This window comes from Amphiura filiformis, chromosome 9, assembly GCF_039555335.1.
Source record: "Amphiura filiformis chromosome 9, Afil_fr2py, whole genome shotgun sequence".
In the NCBI taxonomy this organism is placed as follows: domain Eukaryota; kingdom Metazoa; phylum Echinodermata; class Ophiuroidea; order Amphilepidida; family Amphiuridae; genus Amphiura; species Amphiura filiformis.
In genome coordinates this window covers 4,427,263-4,444,696 of record NC_092636.1, presented here as the reverse complement: position 1 = coordinate 4,444,696, position 17,434 = coordinate 4,427,263, and positions in this window count along the sequence as shown.

The following is a 17,434-nucleotide window of genomic DNA, read 5'->3' as shown; positions in this document are numbered from 1 at the left end:
TAGAGATATCTCACAAATGCATTATACATGTGCACTTGTGCTCATTTGCAGACCTCCGAAACTGAGGAAGGTCTCCCATTGCAGAGTGGTCCACAGTTTAAATGTGAAATGTCATGTGCGTGTCCAATTGTTTGTCTGTAAACACACAAGCCCCACCACCCCTGTGTGTGTTTGCCGCCAACCGAGGATAGTGTGTACTGCTATATCTAACCACGGACGTGTGTATCGTGTTTTCATCACCTAACTGTGGACTAAAATGGGGATCCATCAACTGCTGACTGTAGTTTTTACACGTATGGTCCACAGTTTTGAGCAAATCACTATAATGCATTTAGCGTGCATTTGAGGTCTTTTGCAGCAGTTTGAGACTGAGGACTGTCCTCGGTTGGAGGTAAGTCCACAGTTTAGGGTGAAAAATCTTGTGTGTGTCCTCATTTGCTGGAAAACATGTACGCAAACCCCTATTCAGCTTACATGTATGATGCATCCTATGCTACATGTAGTATAGCATTTGACTTACTGCATGGTCCTGTTATTAGTGGTCGACCACTAGTATTCGGTTTACTGGTCGAACACTAGTATAGCATTTGGCCTACTGGTCCACTAGTGGTCGACCGCTAATACTACTGGTCACTATTAGTATTAGGCTTACTGGTCGACCATTAGTATAGCATTCGGCTTACTGGTCCACTAGTGGTCGACCATTAGTTAGCGTGGCTCATTTGCATAATTCGCCTCATACGAAGGGTAGTCGAATAGGAAGGCTAATTTTTCACTACAGAATACTATATGACCGCTATAATAACTTTAGCGGTCATATGGCATTTGACCGCTATGATGACCGCTATTGTCGACCGCTTTGTGAAGGCTATTTGAAGGCTAGTGATTTAGGTAACAGCGCCTAAAATCCTTCTTTTTTTTTTGCTCTTCACTTTTTCAAACCACCGAAAAAAAAATTGGGTCAACCTTTTCGGGCTGTTGAGGAAGGGGCGACAAAATTTAATTTTCTTCAGCCCCCCGGGGTAGGAGCGGCCACGGTACGCCACTGATAATGGACTATTCCAGTTGAAATCTGTATATCCCTATGAAAGACATTACCTTAATCTCCCACACAGGAGGTGCAATGGAGTTAATCTGAAAGGGTGACTCCATTTGAGATCTACACCCCCTGTGTGGGAGATTAAGGTCATGTCTTCCATAGAGGGTGTATGATTTTCATCAGGAATAACTAACCCAATACATACTTTTACTCCTTATCAAAATGGTGCGGTTGCCAATATTGGTATGCGACCAATGACACACAGTGTCATCGCCCCTATATCTTCATGGCAGAAATCGCCATGGTAGGTTGAATCCACAGCCATGCATGGCCATTTTGTTCCGACCTTTGAGACGCATAATGAGCCGAGGGACCTGACTAAGGCTACTGACAATAGCCGGGTAATTGATTTCTCTGTCCATCCATCCGTCCGTCTGTCCATCCGTCCGCCCGTCCGGCCGAGCTTGCGGGTGCAATTTCTTGGAACTGGTAAGATGTACAGTGATGCAATTTGGTTGAGGGATGGTCATTGGCGGTCTTCAAATTCCAGTAGGTTTGGTTAGTCGGTCAAGGTCACCCAAGGTCATCTAGGGGTCATCTAAGGTCAAATTAGCAAAAACCGTTGTGGTTGCAATTTCTCGGAACTGGTAAGATGTACAGTGATGCAATTTGGTGGAGGGATGGTCATTGGCGGTCTTCAAATTCCAGTAGGTTTGGTTAGTGGGTCAAGGTCATCTAGGGGTCATCTGAGGTCAAATTAGCAAAAACCGTCGTAAGGGCATGAACCTTGGTGGGTACTATAAACATGGGCATGAACCTTGACGGGTACTGTAAACATTTAAAACCAAATTTTTGAAGGTCATTTTTGGGTCATCCGGGTCACCCAGGGGTCATCCAAGGTCAAATGACTAAAAACTGTCGTATGGGCATGAAACCTGGTGGGTACAGTTAACATTTAGAGCCAAATTTTTGGAAGGTCATTTTGGGGTCATCCAGGGGTCAGCTGAGGTCAAATTAGTAAATACTGTCGTATGGGCATGATACTTGGTGGGTATAGTCAACATTTGGAGTCAAATTTTTGGACGCTCATTTTGGTGTCATCCGGGTTCACACAGGGGTCATCTGAGGTCAAATTACTAAAAACTCGTATGGGCATGAAACTTGGTGGGTACAGTCAACATTTAAAGTTTAATTTTTTGAAGGTCATTTGGGGGTCATCCAGGTTCACCCAGGGGTCATCTGAGGTCAAATTACTAAAACTGTCGTATGAGCATGAAACCTGGTGGGTACAGTCATCTTTCATTTGTTACACTTTTCCTAAAACCTACACTGTCATCTAGAGATGGCCAGTTCCTAGTGAAATTGCACCAGTTAAAGTGATACGTGGAGGCATTTGCGGCCGACGCTTTGCGTCGAGAACCGCGCAAGTCGAGAACCGCTCTAGCTGATAATCCAAGTAAGATGAAATTTGCCACACCCTGTTACACGTAAGAAAACTATCACTTATGGGAGTATTTTTTTCAAATGGAATTGCCTAGGGTTGATTTTCGAAATTCCCCTCAATATGGCTTCACCTATATCTTCGAGCTTCCACAACTGGAGTAAGTGTTTCAAATGGAAGTTAAAAACCCTCTGTGGAAGATTTGAACACAATCTTCCACGGGGGAGTGTGGAGTTCATATGAAATAGCCAGATCTAGTCCCGGGGATCTAGTATGTTTTGCACCTTCTTTGTGTGAAATATTTTGTATACTGTATCTTTGAAAGAGATAGCTCCCTGGAAAAGTCTGGTTGAAATGCACTGGAATGAGAAAAATTTGTTATCACCGGGTAAAATTACATAGCATAGTATTCGATGGATTATATATGGACGGCACCCCGATAATTTTGGTGGGGAGGGGATAAGTACTGGTATAGAGGTTATCCACGTTACTCATGTGTGGCTTCTAACAAAAGGCGCTGGTTCCCGTAGTATTTCTCATTCAAACCAATTCAATGCACGACCTCGGAGTTACTTGCATGACTTTGGCGGGCTATTTTGAAACAGTCATGGTTGCACATGCAGGTACTTCTTTAAAAAATCCTAAACAAGGTATAGCAGTCGTTGATAGGATATGCAGCTTATATAGAACACGGATAACCTCTATTGGTATTAAAACTTGTCAAATTCAAAATCATCTCTAAATTTGTAAAAAGTCAAAATTCTTGCAGAGGGAATTCAGACATTACATAGCATTGCCATTCCCAGTACATTTAGTGGCTGTTCTGTGTACTACTATGCTGCAGTTGAACCAATTTCTTTCATGTTGTCTCTCCAGGATTATTGTATTTGTTTCTTTCATATATATGGTTGTATTAAACATGTTAAAACCCTACTACCTCATGTCGAGTTTCTGGCGATATAACAAAAATAGGGCACCACTTTTCAGTGATTTGCCAAAATTAGCAAACCATATTACCATTGACTTCACATGCAAAAGTCCAGTACCCGGCTCTGACACTCCGTGTATCCACGGGTACTCATGCTCGTTGAAAATTTCACAAAATTAGGGGTATTTTCAGATAAAGAAATGCGATTCGCAAAACACACAAAAAAGGGTAATTTTTCATACCACTTGTTCGTGAAATGGGAGCTTAGTTTACGTATCACAATGTATATAAATCATTGCAGTTTCATTATTTTTATTTACAAATCCTATGCACAACTCATCTCAGTTTTATTGTTCCGGGGTGCACTTGGCACACATTACATCACATCATATCGGGGGAGCAAGTTGGCGCAGCGGTAGTTCCCTCGCCTTGCACCACTGAGGTCCCGGGTTCAAGCCCCGGCGGCCCAAGGACTCATGTGCACTTGGTTATCCCGATTCCATGCTCGCTCTCGCAGGTTTTCTCCGGGATCTCCGGTTTCCTCCTGTATCGCAAAAATCGGTGATTAGTTGTTTGGTTATCAAAAACTTCCTTCACCCAGTGGAATTTGGGGAGCTGCACAGATAATTGGTGGATGTTACAATCTAAATGCGGATAGGTGTGCGCCGTTCGGCAGCAACTGGCCTAGTTGATGCGATCTGATTGTGATGATTTACCATTGCAGCGAAATTACAGCGCTTTGAGTCCTCTAAGATCTGGAGAAAGGCGCTTTATAAATCCAAAATTTATTATATAAGCAATGTCGTTCGCGTTTGAGTGAAGAAGGGTCATTTTAAAGGGCAAAAAATTTGTGAAATCATTAAAAAATAGGGGTGTCTTTAGCCTGAAAACTGAAAATTAGATGCAAAAGGGTGCGTTTTCAAAGTTTGTCGACGAGCATGATCGAGTACCCACGGATTCCCGAAGTGGCGGAACCAGGGTTCAGTAGCATGCTCTAAACTTTATTCAAAAGTGATAAGAACTTGGCTCATTAAAAAATACAAACTATTCAGAATTATGAATGTACAGAAATTAAATGCAAGTTACCTTGGCAACCGTTGCTCCAACGAGACGGGAATATTCAAAGGCATTACAGATGGTGGTTAGTAGCTGCTGTGCCTCAAGTGGTAGCTCAGTTTCTTCACGATAAGAGGTAGATGAAGCTGTAGTATCTGTGAGATAGATCCTAGCAGCATCTTTAGGATGTATCTTACGCTTTGTTCTCTTTTCTATTGGTTTTCTTGTCTTCAAACGCTCAATGTTCCACACTCCTACAATAGCAAATCAGAAGCAAACAATAGATGATATTTAAAGCGAGTCGAAGCAGTGCCTGAGCTATTGGCGTTTGTGCTCAAATAGTGAGAAAAATAAATCCCACACTCAAAATAAAAAGTATGGCTTTTAATACGTGAAATCAAAAGACTCAATCGTAATAGGGTTTTATTTTTCCCCCATGTGCATGATTTTTCCTGGGATGGGGGAATGGCGTTAAGCATTAACTAGCGTTAAGCATTGCGCCCAACTGCGTGCATGCCATTCTATATCAATGCATGTTGTTACCAGTCTTATTTTTTTCCGCCTTATATAAACCGAACAAACTTTAGTTATGTCACGCACAAAAAAATTACTAACATTCCAAGTACTTGTCAATGCAAAATTATGAAACATGATCTTCATCCATGGCGTTGTCTTTTTTAAAGAGAGTTCTTGTTAACATTTTGTTTGAGCCTGGTCCATCCACACATGGAGCGGTCACTGTGCATGTTTGTACTTACTATTAGCATCCATGCCAACTCTCAGACACTTCTTCATTCTACAGTAGGGACAATATCTTCGTAGGAACTTATCCACAGCACAGTTTCCATCACTAAAGTCACATGTCATAATACCTCCCGTCAATACCGTCCGACGGAAAAATCCTTTGCACGCCCCACATGTCATTGCTCTGTTTGACAATTTAACACAATAATCATTTGTAGGTAGTAAAGTTTATTTTATTTCATATCGCAGCCCTAAGGCTGAATTACATGTAAACTTACAATTTTAAAACACATCAAAATATATGATATTATATACAACAATCAAAATTACAATATTGCACATGACACATTTCAATACACAATTTATCACACATCAGTATCAAATAAGTTATGTAAAAAAAAAATAAAAGGGATAAAATTTCATAAAAAATCAATAGTGGCATATAGGGGCTGAATGAATTAAGTTAGCAGGACAGCCCTGAGCGGTAGTGTGAAAAAAACTAACTATTCAATAAACTAATAAAATATGGAACTGGACTACCCTGGAAGCGCGAGGTTCTGGTAAAAAGCTGGGACAATTTGTTAGCATTGCGTAGGTTGCGACCATGGACCCTGCCCCTGACAGGGGTAGTAAATCATTTGTTCTAGGATTATTGGAGAGCCCTTCGACAAACCTTAGACAATGATCCACCCTCCTGTCACAGAGAGAGTCCAGGTCACAATCCTGCAGTGCTTCAGAATAAGATGTAAAATTCCTGCCCAGGACTATCCTGCAAGCTCTTCTTTGCAGCTGTTCAAGTGATTTGGACTGGCCAGCAGTTAAAGATGAGTGCCATGCTGTGTCACAATATTCTAAAAGAGGCCTTATATACCCTCTATAAACTGTTATCAGTTCTTGATGGTTAAAACCGAACTTTTTTAACTTGCGCAGCATGTACAGCCTGCGGTTGGCCTTTTTAGTAATTTCCATGATGTTTTTGTCCCATTTAAGATTATTTTGCACCCAGATGCCAAGGATTTTTGCATCATTAACATATTCAAGGGGTATGTTATTAATCCCCAAGGCTGATGGATGAGGCACATCTCTTTTAAAACACACCTGGAGGGCCTGACACTTGCTGGGATTCAAACACAGTTTATTGTCACTGGTCCATTGCGAAAATTCATCTAAAACCTCTTGGAGCTTGCCAGGCGTAGAATGAGTGCGATTCTCAGCAAGTGTCAGGTCATCCACATATTTCCAACACTTTGTATTTGGGGCAATATTAGTGGACGCATTATTAATTATGGCTTGAAAACCCAGAGGACCAACTTTTGTTCCCTGTGGGAGCCCCCCTTTCAAAACTTTAAAATCTGAGAGTGACTGATTGTATTTAACACATTGCACACGCTCGTTGATGAAATCACACAACCATGGTACGATGGCCCCCCTGACTCCCAAATGAATAAACTTCTCAATCATGAGAGTGTGGTCAACCATATCAAACGCTTTTGAGAAGTCAGTGAGGACCACCGTACCAATGTTGTTGATAACATCAGCACCTGTATGTAGGAAATGTAAAAGACTAACGAGGTAGTGGGCAGTAGACACCCCCTTCACATTACCAAATTGCCGAGTGTCTATTTTCTCTGAAACATCCTCAAGCACCCAGTTGGTAATAAAACTCTCACTGACTTTGGCAAAACAATCCGTCAGGGAGACAGGGCGTAATTTGTCTTCCCTAGGTGGGTGTGTCTTAGGGATGGGAACAACCACAGCTCTTTTCCACTGTTTCGGGACTACACCTTCAGTAAACGAGCAATTGAGCAAGTCAGTAAGAGGGGTACTTAATTCATAAGAAAATTCTTTGACTAATTTAGGGGATATTCCATCAGGACCACATGCCTTTGATGGCTTGATTTTTTGAAGTTCAGCATATACATCCCATGCGTGTAAAGTGGGTGGCGGTGTAGGAGCAGGAAGATAGGCCTCGAGCTTAGTGATATCGAGAGGGCACAAATGATCTGAAACAGAAACAAATCTGTTATTGATAGCATTGGCAATGCCTACATGGTCACCATCTTCCACACCAGGGATGGGTATGTTGACTTCAGATTTATTATTATTAGTCATGAGTTTGACCTGCTGGTGCCATTTATGGGGTCAGTCTTTTTGCAAATGACGGACACGATTTGCATAATAATTAGTCTTTGCTTTGAAAATCTCCCGCTGAACACGATTACGTAACCGACGCCATTCTGTAGTTCGTTGCGGTGTGAAGGCTCTTTGCATAATAGGCTTTGGACCATGGGAAGGGGGCTAGCGGAGGCTCAACCTCATAAGGCCCCCCCAAAAAAAATTGTTGTGTTGCCCTCAACCGTCCTACCCTAAATCCTAAAAAATCAGAGTCGCAATTTTTTTTGTTTTTGTTTTTTGAATGATGATTTTTACAGATTTGTTCAAAAACTCAACGTTTTTCACTTAAAATTAATATTTTATTGTAAGATTAGTCTTTAATTGTTGTCTAACAGGTATCCAGAAGTCAAAATTGACAAATGTCCCCTAATTGAACAACCATTACTTAATATTTGAGGGGATTTTTAAAAACTGAAGGTTTAAAAAAAAATTAATAATAATAATCCGACCGTCCTACCCAAATTTCCCATTTTTCCACTTGAGGTCAACACAACAATATTTTTTTTTGCCTAATAAGGGTGCTAGGGCTTGAATACCCTTCAGCCCCCCTAATAATTCTATATGAAGTATGTGCAGATACTGAAAAATGACCGTTTCAACCTATTATTGCTCAAATATTCGGACTCGTTGGGGTTCCCATCCGGTAACCCAGAGTAGGTCATCAACAATATTAGGTTTTGTCACACCCCCCATGTTGAAAGTCTTCCTAAGCCACTGATTATAGATTTTGAAACAAAATAATATATGTTTAGATTTCTTCTGAAACTTCATGTTATTGCTTGATTTCTCTGCATTTATACCGACCTCTCCCCGTTAGTCGGAAACACCATCAGTCCAAACCACTGTCTGTCCGAATTTTTAGGGTTATGGTTAGCATTAGGGTTAGGAACCCTAACCCTAAAAATTCGGACTGACTGTGTTTCAGACTGCCGGGGTGTACACTTTATACCATATTCAAAATCTAAATGACAACTCAGCTACTTTCTTGTAATGTTTGTAATACTTGTCATTATAGTGTTAAATATTATTTTTTATCTTACACATCGAGTAATATTTTATTATAATATTAGCACTTCAAACATCCAATGCAGAATTATGCTTTTTTTCACATTGTTCTGATTTTTCACTTACACATACAATGCTTCATCTCATCATGGCTGGATAAACGAGGCTGGACTGTGTATTTTTTTTTTTGCAACATTTTTCTTACCTGAAATTCTTGCCACATCCCTTGGTATCCCCACACACTGAACAGCATAAGGGCGTAGGATTTTGTGTGAATTCTCTACAAGTAGAATCCTCACATGTAAATCTAGAAGTCAAGTGGTAGAAAGAGAATAGTTTAACCCTAATAGGACCAGGTACTACAAAATACTACTTGATATATGTGACGTGTCATGTCAAAAGGAGAGGCAGGATCATAAATGGAGAAATAGCCAAAAATCTGCCCGGGGTGATTTTTTCAAAATGTGGGTTTGTTGCGAATTTGTGATGTTATTAATGTTAAAAATATTGTCTGATAGTTTTAGACCAGAATATAACTGGCATCTTGTATTTTTTGAGACATTTTTCAAGGTAATTCCTACGCTCAACATTGTCAATAATATTTTTGAAGGCCGATATCTCAATTTCCAGGAATGTATGATTTCATTGGGGAAAACGGCATTGTGGAGCAAAATATCTCTATATTTAAGATATGTAAAAACCTCAAAATTGATAACCTGCCCAAAAGTGTCTACTTTTGACATGACACATCACATATGTGCTGTTCGTGCGTGCATCCCACATGGTGTGATGACGCAATCGCCCTAAGTGATATATATAGGCACGGTTTCGCTGGCCAGCGAAGCCCAACACCTGTGGCAAGGTGTTGCCGACCCAGTGCTTGGCATGCGAGGGGTCTCGGGTTCGAATCGCACCCAGAGCAAACAACTTCTCTCTTTGTTTTCTCTCATTATTTCTTCCTGCTTTCCCTTTCCGTTGCCAAAAAGCCCTTAGGCGGTTAGGGTTAAAATAAGACATATCAACATTACTTGTTTATTTTGCTTACCGGGTGCTTTTGAAGAACTTCATGCATGATCAGCCGATGTTCTTAGTTCTAATGTTTATTGGAAATGGCTAGCATAGGTGTAGATGTCGGGTGGGGGTGGGGATCATCCCCGGGGGGATCATCCTCCCTCCCATGTTGACACTTGGGTTTCTGACCAAATTAACCTTATATTTGGCCATTTTAGCCCCAAAAGTGCAAATTTTTGTGCGCTTCACTCGAATTTATTCTACTGTTGTACTGTTGTACCATTTTTCATCAGTTCAAAATCACAAAATCTTTGCGCGCATTTGTCCCATAAACTAAATTTTGTCCCAAAAGAGGTTGGATTCACTATACTTCAAGAAATTGTTTCCAACCATATCCCCCAATGTTAAAAAGAAATCTACACCCAGGGGCTGCACTGCAGGGGGTTGGCTTCCTTTATGATTTGCAAAAAAAAGGGTTGATAGGAAGGAAAAAAGAGAAAGAGGAGAGAGAGAGGATGGAGGAGAGAGAAAAAGGGAAGGGAGAGAGAAAGAGAGGAGGGGAAGAAGAAAAGGGGCCATTCCCCTACCTCTCTGGCCATTAGGTGAAGGGGGAAGCTCCCTTATACCCGTTTGGACAACGTTCCATTCTTCAAAGGTGAATATTACTGCACAAAACCAACTTACGACTTTTACTTTGAGGGCCAACATGCCTACCTTGTCTTTAGCTTATACTGAAATGAGAGTCTTTTGTATTTTGATATTAGGAAAATAATTTGACCTGATGCAATATTTCCTGTCACTTAACATGCAACATAGTCTAGTGCAGGCTTCCTCAAATAGATTTGTTGAAGCGCCACATGAAATAAAAGAAAACTGCAAAGCGCCACTCAATGGCTGCGAAGTCGCCGGGGGAGTCAGAGGGGGTGTCCCCCTATGAAGCTATCGATTTTTTAAAATTTGAGGTGCAAATGACGCCATTTGGTGCAACATTTTGTACTATTTTAGCCTGTCTTTACAAGGATAACATGGGAATCGCATTGTTTAATGTTGAAATATAGAATATTGGAGATATTCCTGCAAAGTTTGATCATAGCGTTTGATTTTTTTAAAATCTAAACGGCGCCGCGCGCCACTCGGGAAGCCACGGCGCGCCACATGTGGCGCGCGTGCCGCTATTTGCGAACCCCTGGTCTAGTGCCTAAGTCAAAAACCTGAAAGTAGTGCCCGCACAATGTTTTATTGTGTTTTCTATATCTCAATGACCTACCAATAAATCTGGCGGCCTGTGGTGGGTGCCACCCTGGCACCCTTGAGCATTTTGAAATAAGTGACCCCAAAATGACCCCATTGTTATACAGGGGTCAAAAATTGAAAGTGCTCAAATATCACTTCAAAGTATATCAAATTATTTATCTAGTCCTATGGATCACAAATATGTAATTTTATTCTCAATACGATCTATGGTTCAGAAGTTATGTGCCGCAACAGGTCAAGGGCCAATTTCCAGTTTGTATAGGGGTCAAAAATTAAAGTGGCTCAGATTCACGTGAAAGTTGTAGCAAAATGTTTGTCTACCAAAAAGGATTCTGGACTTTTCTGATTGCTCTCTTGGCTGGGCATAAACAATGTTTATGCCCAGTGGCCCGGATGTGCGATTGGAAAATTTGGGGAAAATCACATTTTTTTGATAATGTTACTTGTAATTTACTTGTGATATAGGAATAAAAAAGGTCATAATTGGTACACACTAAAGATGGCATTTCCTGGGATATCATTGATGGTGCACCCTACACAGAGCTAAATACACCACAGAGTATGCATAGGGCCTATTTTAAATATGCATGTTTAATCACAGATGAATTAGCTGATGATAGAAAAATCTTCAAAATTTTAAAAATTTCCTAAAAGTGAAGGATAAAAATGAAAAATATGGCAAAAACAACAAAATTAGCAATATTGACAAAGTTGAAGCCCGATTCAAATACACATTGTTTGTTTGTTTGTTTGTGTAGCTGATTTCTCTACTCAACTGATGAACGGTTAAAAGTTGAGTGAAATGTATTGGTTATGTCCTATTATCTCCTATATTTAAAGTGTAACAAAAAAGTCATCAAGAGTACATGTGATGGGAAAATGACGATGCAACAGGCAATAACAAACTGAGGAGTCCATCTCCCCATATCACATGCTGTTATAGTTCTTGATTTTTAACAATAATTCTATGGTCTAGGTGGAATTGAGTTTTTCAATACTGTCTGTAATTTGGAGTATTTTTCACATCATTTCTATTCTAATAATTTCTGTTGTTAAACAATGTTAGGTATAAACCGATTAATTGTCCCTGGGAACATGTTGCTATGGTGATGAGATGATATAAAGCTGTGCATTCTTCGTCCTCATCCTGTCTGGTGCTTAAATGGGCCTCACTTAAAACAAATATTGATGCATTTGGCATGCATGAGCATGATTGCAATTTCATGTGTTAAAATACACCCCGCGTCTAAGATATTCTCGGGAGCTTGCCCGGCGCTACTCAACCCTAGTTACGCCACTGGATAGCAAAATATGATCTGATATATGCTGTCTTCAGTGTAGGTAGCAACATTAATATTATCTTCAGTAAATAGCAACATTCATATGATCCGATATGTGTGACCAGCTCCAACAAAACCCAGACATGTTTTTGAGTTTATATAGGCCTTTAAAGATGACATTCCCATTAACAAAACAGTTTTGGCATTCCTAATTTCATGGTATTTGACCGTGGGACTAAGTGGACTTTCAAATCCTTGAGAAAGTCCTTATTAAAAAGAGGTTTATTTAATTTATTTAATCAGTAACTATGATGATCCCTATTCAATCCTGTGTAAAGCAGGAACTATTAGGCCAATTACTCAGAATAGTAAATATCAAAGTATCATTTACAAACTATCTTGAAAAGTATTGATGCTATGTATATAATTTTGGTATCATAAGCTTATTGTCCTGTGCTTACATTTTTATGCAAATTATGAAATGTCAAAAATGTGACTTGTTCCTGGTTTTGTCAGAACGGGCCACATATGTTATCCTCAGTAGACAGCAACATTAATATGATCTGATATGTGCTATCTTCAGTAGATAGCAACATTAATATGATCTGATATGTGCTATCTTCAGTAGATAGCAACATTAATATGATCTGATATGTGCTATCTTCAGTAGATAGCAACATTAATATGATCTGATATGTGCTATCTTCAGTAGATAGCAACATTAATATGATCTGATATGTGCTATCTTCAGTAGATAGCAACATTAATATGATCTGATATGTGCTATCTCCAGTAGATAGCAACATTGATATGATCTGATATGTGCTATCTTCAGTAGATAGCAACATTAATATGATCTGATATGTGCTATCTTCAGTAGATAGCAACATTAATATGATCTGATATGTGCTATCTTCAGTAGATAGCAACATTAATATGATCTGATATGTGCTATCTTCAGTAGATAGCAACATTAATATGATCTGATATGTGCTATCTTCAGTAGATAGCAACATTAATATAATCTGATATGTGCTATCTCCAGTAGATAGCAACATTGATATGATCTGATATGTGCTATCTTCAGTAGATAACAACATTAATATGATCTGAATATGCTATCTTCAGTAGATAGCAACATTAATATGATCTGACATGTGCTATCTTCAGTAGATAGCAACATTAATATGATCTGATATGTGCTATCTTCAGTAGATAGCAACATTAATATGATTATGCTATCTTCAGTAGATAGCAACATTAATATGATCTGACATGTGCTATCTTCAGTAGATAGCAACATTAATATAGGCCTGGCACCCTTGAGCATTTTGAAATAAGTGACCCCAAAATGACCCCATTGTTATACAGGGGTCAAAAATTGAAAGTGCTCAAATATCACTTCAAAGTATATCAAATTATTTATCTAGTCCTATGGATCACAAATATGTAATTTTATTCTCAATACGATCTATGGTTCAGAAGTTATGTGCATAACAGGTCAAGGGCCAATTTCCAGTTTGTATAGGGGTCAAAAATTAAAGTGGCTCAGATTCACGTGAAAGTTGTAGCAAAATGTTTGTCTACCAAAAAGGATTCTGGACTTTTCTGATTGCTCTCTTGGCTGGGCATAAACAATGTTTATGCCCAGTGGCCCGAATGTGCGATTGGAAAATTTGGGGAAAATCACATTTTTTTGATAATGTTACTTGTAATTTACTTGTGATATAGAAATAAAAAGGTCATAATTGGTACACACTAAAGATGGCATTTCCTGGGATATCATTGATGGTGCACCCTACACAGAGCTAAATACACCACAGAGTATGCATAGGGCCTATTTTAAATATGCATGTTTAATCACAGATGAATTAGCTGATGATAGAAAAATCTTCAAAATTTTAAAAATTTCCTAAAAGTGAAGGATAAAATGAAAAATATGGCAAAAACAACAAAATTAGCAATATTGACAAAGTTGAAGCCCGATTCAAATACACATTGTTTGTTTGTTTGTTTGTGTAGCTGATTTCTCTACTCAACTGATGAACGGTTAAAAGTTGAGTGAAATGTATTGGTTATGTCCTATTATCTCCTATATTTAAAGTGTAACAAAAAAGTCATCAAGAGTACATGTGATGGGAAAATGACGATGCAACAGGCAATAACAAACTGAGGAGTCCATCTCCCCATATCACATGCTGTTATAGTTCTTGATTTTTAACAATAATTCTATGGTCTAGGTGGAATTGAGTTTTTCAATACTGTCTGTAATTTGGAGTATTTTTCACATTCTTTTCTATTCTAATAATTTCTGTTGTTAAACAATGTTAGGTATAAACCGATTAATTGTCCCTGGGAACATGTTGCTATGGTGATGAGATGATATAAAGCTGTGCATTCTTCGTCCTCATCCTGTCTGGTGCTTAAATGGGCCTCACTTAAAACAAATATTGATGCATTTGGCATGCATGAGCATGATTGCAATTTCATGTGTTAAAATACACCCCCGCGTCTAAGATATTCTCGGGGGGGGGGAGGGGAATTGCAATTTCATAATGTGTTAAAATACACCCCGTCTAAGATATTCTCGGGGGGCTTGCCCAGGCGCTACCAACCCTAGTTACGCCACTGGATAGCAAAATATGATCTGATATATGCTGTCTTCAGTGTAGGTAGCAACATTAATATTATCTTCAGTAAATAGCAACATTCATATGATCCGATATATGTGACCAGCTCCAACAAAACCCAGACATGTTTTTGAGTTTATATAGGCCTTTAAAGATGACATTCCCATTAACAAAACAGTTTTGGCATTCCTAATTTCATGGTATTTGACCGTGGGACTAAGTGGACTTTCAAATCCTTGAGAAAGTACTTATTAAAAAGAGGTTTATTTAATTTATTTAATCAGTAACTATGATGATCCCTATTCAATCCTGTGTAAAGCAGGAACTATTAGGCCAATTACTCAGAATAGTAAATATCAAAGTATCATTTACAAACTATCTTGAAAAGTATTGATGCTATGTATATAATTTTGGTATCATAAGCTTATTGTCCTGTGCTTACATTTTTATGCAAATTATGAAATGTCAAAAATGTGACTTGTTCCTGGTTTTGTCAGAACGGGCCACATATGTTATCCTCAGTAGACAGCAACATTAATATGATCTGATATGTGCTATCTTCAGTAGATAGCAACATTAATATGATCTGATATGTGCTATCTTCAGTAGATAGCAACATTAATATGATCTGATATGTGCTATCTTCAGTAGATAGCAACATTAATATGATCTGATATGTGCTATCTTCAGTAGATAGCAACATTAATATGATCTGATATGTGCTATCTCCAGTAGATAGCAACATTGATATGATCTGATATGTGCTATCTTCAGTAGATAGCAACATTAATATGATCTGATATGTGCTATCTTCAGTAGATAGCAACATTAATATGATCTGATATGTGCTATCTTCAGTAGATAGCAACATTAATATGATCTGATATGTGCTATCTTCAGTAGATAGCAACATTAATATGATCTGATATGTGCTATCTTCAGTAGATAGCAACATTAATATAATCTGATATGTGCTATCTCCAGTAGATAGCAACATTGATATGATCTGATATGTGCTATCTTCAGTAGATAACAACATTAATATGATCTGAATATGCTATCTTCAGTAGATAGCAACATTAATATGATCTGACATGTGCTATCTTCAGTAGATAGCAACATTAATATGATCTGATATGTGCTATCTTCAGTAGATAGCAACATTAATATGATTATGCTATCTTCAGTAGATAGCAACATTAATATGATCTGACATGTGCTATCTTCAGTAGATAGCAACATTAATATGATCTGATATGTGCTATCTCCAGTAGATAGCAACATTGATATGATCTGATATGTGCTATCTTCAGTAGATAACAACATTAATATGATCTGAATATGCTATCTTCAGTAGATAGCAACATTAATATGATCTGACATGTGCTATCTTCAGTAGATAGCAACATTAATATGATCTGATATGTGCTATCTTCAGTAGATAGCAACATTAATATGATTATGCTATCTTCAGTAGATAGCAACATTAATATGATCTGACATGTGCTATCTTCAGTAGATAGCAACATTAATATGATCTGATATGTGCTATCTTCAGTAGATAGCAACATTAATATGATTATGCTATCTTCAGTAGATAGCAACATTAATATGATCTGACATGTGCTATCTTCAGTAGATAGCAACATTAATATAGGCCTGGCACCCTTGAGCATTTTGAAATAAGTGACCCCAAAATGACCCCATTGTTATACAGGGGTCAAAAATTGAAAGTGCTCAAATATCACTTCAAAGTATATCAAATTATTTATCTAGTCCTATGGATCACAAATATGTAATTTTATTCTCAATACGATCTATGGTTCAGAAGTTATGTGCCGCAACAGGTCAAGGGCCAATTTCCAGTTTGTATAGGGGTCAAAAATTAAAGTGGCTCAGATTCACGTGAAAGTTGTAGCAAAATGTTTGTCTACCAAAAAGGATTCTGGACTTTTCTGATTGCTCTCTTGGCTGGGCATAAACAATGTTTATGCCCAGTGGCCCGGATGTGCGATTGGAAAATTTGGGGAAAATCACATTTTTTTGATAATGTTACTTGTAATTTACTTGTGATATAGGAATAAAAAAGGTCATAATTGGTACACACTAAAGATGGCATTTCCTGGGATATCATTGATGGTGCACCCTACACAGAGCTAAATACACCACAGAGTATGCATAGGGCCTATTTTAAATATGCATGTTTAATCACAGATGAATTAGCTGATGATAGAAAAATCTTCAAAATTTTAAAAATTTCCTAAAAGTGAAGGATAAAAATGAAAAATATGGCAAAAACAACAAAATTAGCAATATTGACAAAGTTGAAGCCCGATTCAAATACACATTGTTTGTTTGTTTGTTTGTGTAGCTGATTTCTCTACTCAACTGATGAGCGGTTAAAAGTTGAGTGAAATGTATTGGTTATGTCCTATTATCTCCTATATTTAAAGTGTAACAAAAAAGTCATCAAGAGTACATGTGATGGGAAAATGACGATGCAACAGGCAATAACAAACTGAGGAGTCCATCTCCCCATATCACATGCTGTTATAGTTCTTGATTTTTAACAATAATTCTATGGTCTAGGTGGAATTGAGTTTTTCAATACTGTCTGTAATTTGGAGTATTTTTCACATCATTTCTATTCTAATAATTTCTGTTGTTAAACAATGTTAGGTATAAACCGATTAATTGTCCCTGGGAACATGTTGCTATGGTGATGAGATGATATAAAGCTGTGCATTCTTCGTCCTCATCCTGTCTGGTGCTTAAATGGGCCTCACTTAAAACAAATATTGATGCATTTGGCATGCATGAGCATGATTGCAATTTCATGTGTTAAAATACACCCCCGCGTCTAAGATATTC